At 48.1% G+C, this 5,046-nt stretch overlaps 1 pseudogene across 1 annotated transcript; it reads left to right on the top strand.

The window, feature by feature from the left end:
• The first annotated feature begins 1,544 nt into the window (after nucleotides 1-1,544).
• LOC108294210 lies at nucleotides 1,545-2,583 on the top strand (annotated as a pseudogene). The gene has a single exon (XR_001820954.2). The product of XR_001820954.2 is annotated as a GTP-binding nuclear protein Ran-like (transcript).
• Nucleotides 2,584-5,046: the final 2,463 nt, after the last annotated feature.

Below are 5,046 nucleotides of genomic sequence, written 5' to 3'. Positions count from 1 at the left end.
GGCTGCACCTGGGGTGGAGTGGAGGCGAAGCCCAGGGAGGGCTAGACATGAGGGCTCTCCACACTCCACATCGCGGCAGTCCCCTCTGTCTATAGCGTAACCCTCTTCTCTCTGATCACAGAAAACCCCACTATTTTGGCAAAGAAAGACAGCCAGCCAGGACCCCAAGGCCATTTTTTTTGTTTTTTTTGGTCAGAGTCTTGCTCTGTCTCCCAGGCTGGAGTACAACCCATCTTCCTATGGCTTGCTTTCCTTGAGAAAGGCACATTCTTTTCACATAGTGGGCTAGGGCTGCCATAGCATTACACACTGGGAGTCTCAGACGTCTCTTGCCTCACAGTTCTAGGGGAAGGAAGTCCAGGATGGACCTGTGGGCAGGGGTGTCTGCTTCTGAGACAGCGGCTGTTGCAGGTCCCCCTCCTGGCTCCTGCCGTTTGCTGCCAATCTTCGGCATTCCTTAGCTTGTAGCACGTCACACTGATCTCTGCCTTCGTGACCACTTGGGGTTCCCTCCTATGTGTGTCTGTGTCCAAATGTTCCCTTTTCATAAGGACACCACTCATACTGCATTAGAGGCCCAGCCTACTCCAGTGCGACCTCATCTTAAATAATTATATCTGCAACAACTCTATCTCCAAACAAGGTCACATTCTGAAGTACAGGGAGTTAGGATTGTAACTCCCAGTACAGTTAGAGCTAGAATATGTCTCTTCCTGGTGGGGACGCTTTTCAACAGTAACACACCATGTTTTGGAAGCTAAGTGGTAGGATGGGCCCAGCCTGTGCTGCCTGGTCCACCCCATTGTGCCCCAGATGGGGGAAGGGTGGGACTTACGGCCCCATCTTGTCAACATGGAGCAGGGACATTCCCAGAAATTGGGATCCTGGGGTTCCTAAACAAGAGTGAGGAGGGGAGTCGGGGGGACAGGAGGAGAGCGGGAGGGGAGGGACGGAAGCCCGGCAGGCTCTGAGGGCGGCACATGCTACTCACAGCTCACAGCAGTTCTGCTGTCTCTGGCTGCATCTTACCAGAAAACCGAGGCTCAGAGAGACACATTTCGAGTGAGAGACTGGGCCAGGCTAGAACCCAGCCTGTCTGACTCCAGATCACTTCATGAAGGAGTGGGGCTTTCTACTTATCCTTTGAAATTCCTCTACTGCACCTCCCTGGATTGTGCCACTTCTGAATAAAAAGCCGTCATTTTATGAGGCAAATAAAATGCTACGATCCCAGGAGGGAAAATATTCTGATCTGGAAAAGAGAGGCTGAGGCTTAGGGCCCTCTGGCAATTTAGGTCATGGCTGATTCCGACATCCTAAGAGAGGGAGGCTTTGCGATTCTAGAACAGGGGTTGGCAAGTCATACTCTAGAGCCAAATCCCGCTGCTGTCTGTCTCTGGGCAAGCTGGAGACTGCATTTGCATTTTTAAAGGGTTGTAAGAGACAAGAATTCAAACAAAGAATCACGGCAGAGACCACGTGTGGCCTGTAAAGCCTAAAACATTTAGTATCCGGTCCTTCACTAGAAAAAGCCCGAGCAGCTCAGTCGGACCGGCGTGGAGACGCTTCTGGAAGGAACACCGCGATGGCTGCGCAGGGAGCGCCCCAGGTCCAGTTTAAACTTGTATTGGTTGGTGATGGTTGTACCGGAAAAACGGCCTTTGTGAAATGTCATTTGACTGGTGAATTTGAGAAGAAGTATGTAGCACCTTGGGTGTTGAGGTTCATCCCCTAGTGTTCCACACTAAGAGAGGACCTATTAAGTTCAATGTGTGGGACACGGCCAGGAGAAATTCGGCGGACTGAGAGATGGCTATTATATCCAAGCCCAGTGTGCCATCATAATGTTCAATGTAACATCCAGTGTTACTTACAAGAATGTGCCTAATTGGCATAGAGATTTGGTGCGAGTGTGTGAAAACATCCCCATCGTGTTATGTGGCAACAAAGTGGACATTAAGGACAGGAAAATGAAGGCAAAATCCATTGTCTTCCATCGAAAGAAGAATCTTCAGTACTACAACATTTCTGCCAAAAGTAACTACGACTTTGAAAAGCCCTTCCTCTGGCTTGCTAGGAAGCTCATTGGAGACCCTAATTTGGAATTTGTTGCCATGCCTGCTCTTGCCCCACCGGAGGTTGTCATGGACCCAGCTTTGGCAGTGCAGTATGAGCAGGACTTAGAGGTTGCTCAAACAACTGCTCTCCCGGATGAGGATGATGACCTGTGAGAATGAAGCAGAAGCCCAGCGTCAGAAGTCTAGTTTTATAGGCAGCTGTCCTGTGATGTCAGCGGTGCAGCGTGTGTGCCATCTCCTTATTATCTAGCTAAGCGTAACATGTGCTTCATCTGTGGGTTGCTGAAGGAGATGAGTGGGCTTCGGAGTGAATGTGGCAGTTTAAAATATACCTTTATTGTTTGGACCTGCATATTTAGCTGTTTGGAACGCAGTTGATTCCTTGAGTTTCAGATATAAGACTGCTGCAGTCACATCACAATATTCAGTGGTGAAATCTTGTTTGTTACTGTCATTCCCATTCCTTTTTGTATAGAATCAGAATAAAGTTGTATTTCAAATATCTTAAAAAAAAAAAAAAAAAGAAAGAAAGAAAAAGCCAGAGCAACATGGAAACTGGGGAAGGGAGTGCACGGCCGGAGAGGGGCTGGGAGCAGCCCAGGGCCTGCCTGGCTCCTCCTCAGAGCCCACGACCGACCGGCATTGCCTGGAGCAGTAGGGGCTGAGTGCTCCCTCATCAGGACCAGGGAGCTCTCAGGAAGGCCTGAGAACCTGAGCTCCTGGAAGCCACAGAAACATCCAGGACATGGAGATTTTTGCAAGCTAAGCAGGCCAGGTCACTTTGACCTCAAGGGCAATGGAGGTGTATTTTACCAGAGGTGGAGTCCTGGGAGCCCCCCTGTGAATCCTCTGGGTTCTATCCATTCTCCTTCTCTGGGTAGCAGCAAACCCGTTAAGTCAACCACTGCAAGCAACACCACAAGCCCCAACTACAAGAGAGAGTGAACAGGGCCTGCCTGTGCCCTGGGGGCTCGGGAGCATTGCTTCTATATCCCTTCTTCTATGCCTTGTGCTGTTCACATCCCTCCAAAGATGTCTATACATTTCCCAAGAAGCAACGTTACAGTAGGTAGCTAGTCAGACATGAGCAGGGCAAGAGACGGCCCCACATCCCAGAACATCAGGCCACCATCAGGTGATGGTCAGGTGGTTGTTACACTGTCTCTCTAAAATAATAACTGGTTGCAGCCAGTGCCAGGGAAAGACAGTCTCCCAGTAGATAGAAAGAACCCGAAACTGGCGATCAGTAGCTTCGCGATAAGATATCAGGAGTTGGGCGAGTGGGCTCAAGCACGTGCACTAAGAGGCAGAACGGCAGAGTTGAACTGCTTAATGACCTTCAAGGGAGATTTGACTGCGAAGGGAAGAACACCTTAAGCAAGCATGTGCACAATTTTCAGTAAACACACTGCACACTCCTGAGTGCTGGCAAGCCACTGTGCATGCAGACAGCCCACCCCAAGGGAAGAATCTGGGAAGAAGAGACACAACCCCCTGGAAGCCTGCCGATGTATACATTTCAAGTCAATGGTCAAACCACATACTTGATCTCACCAGTCGCCCAGTTGGCTCTCTTCCAAGTGTACTTTACCTCCTTTCATTCCTGCTCTAAAACTTTCTTAATAAACTTTCACTCCTGCTCTAAAACTTGCCTCGGTGTCTCTCACTCTGCCTTCTGCCCCTCAGTAGGATTCTTCTGAGGAGGCAAGAGCTGGGGTTGCTGCAAACCCGTACAGATTTGCTGCCACTAACATACGTTGGTGCCACGTGACCCAGAAACATTCCACTGCTATCAGTAACATCTTTCCAGCCATCTTGTTCTCTGAGCTCCCGATTCTGTGCTGGCTCTCCCCATTCTACACAGCACCAACTTGGGCCCAAGGGAAAACAGCTCCTCTCCCTGGACTCCTGCACCCAGCCACCCTCCCCATGCTCTTCTTCCACTTGGTCCTTTCCTCCCAATTCCTCCCATGTTTTCATGCTAAGCAAATTTGCTATGACCTCACTCTGAGGACTCACCTCATACATGCCTTTAACCTATATGAGTTGAACTATAGTAATTTCCAAAATATGAAGGAGAAAAATATGTATTATTTTAAATTGTGTGGGACAATTCCTCCTCTCATTCCATTCCATATGCTCAGGGATTAGCCTGGGGGTAGGAGATTAGAATTTGCTACTCCAGTTCTTGACTCCGGTTCCGGTAGCACAAGTTTCTAGCCTGCTTTACCGTGATCCTGGTGTTGATGGGTAGGTATTTGTGATCCAAAGTTAGTTGCCTCTGAATGCAAGCCAAGTACTGATCTGACCTAAGGGGAAGGACAATATGTCTGTGATGGACGTGCAGAGGGAGAAAACATCGGTGTTGGCTGACACGTGGCATATTGTGCTCTAGGGATGATTTAAGAAAATCTTCAAAAGTAATTTCACTTCACTGGGATTTCACCTTCTGAGCTGGTTTTAGAATTTTACTCTCGTTTAAGACATGGCTCTACTTACATACTTTTTAATTTAGTAGACTTTATTTTTTTAGAGCAGTTTTAGGTTTATAGCAAAGTCAAGTAGAAAGTAGAGATTTCCCACCAGAGTGGTGCCTGTTTTAGCTGATGAACAGACACTGATATCATTATCACCTGGAATGCATACTTTAAATTAGGGTTCACTCCTAGTGGTATACATTCTGTGGGTTTTGACAGACTTATAATGACATGTACCCACCATTGTGGTATGACACAGAATAGCATCACTGCCCTAAAAATCCTCTGTGTCCTGCCTGTCCATCCCTCCTTCTCCCACAACCCCTGGCAACCACTGATCTTTTTCCTGTCTCCATAGTTATGCTTCTTCCAGAATATCACAGGTTGGAATCATCCGGTATGTAGCCTTTTCAGATTCACTTAGTAATAGGCATTTACATTTCTTCCATGCCTTTTCATGCTTGATAGCTCATTTCTTTTTAGCACTGAAT

The sequence above is a fragment of the Cebus imitator genome, unplaced genomic scaffold (assembly GCF_001604975.1).
Source record: "Cebus imitator isolate Cc_AM_T3 unplaced genomic scaffold, Cebus_imitator-1.0 Scaffold568, whole genome shotgun sequence".
In the NCBI taxonomy this organism is placed as follows: domain Eukaryota; kingdom Metazoa; phylum Chordata; class Mammalia; order Primates; family Cebidae; genus Cebus; species Cebus imitator.
Note: the sequence above shows the minus strand (reverse complement) of the source record. Positions and strands in the feature narration are given on the sequence as shown.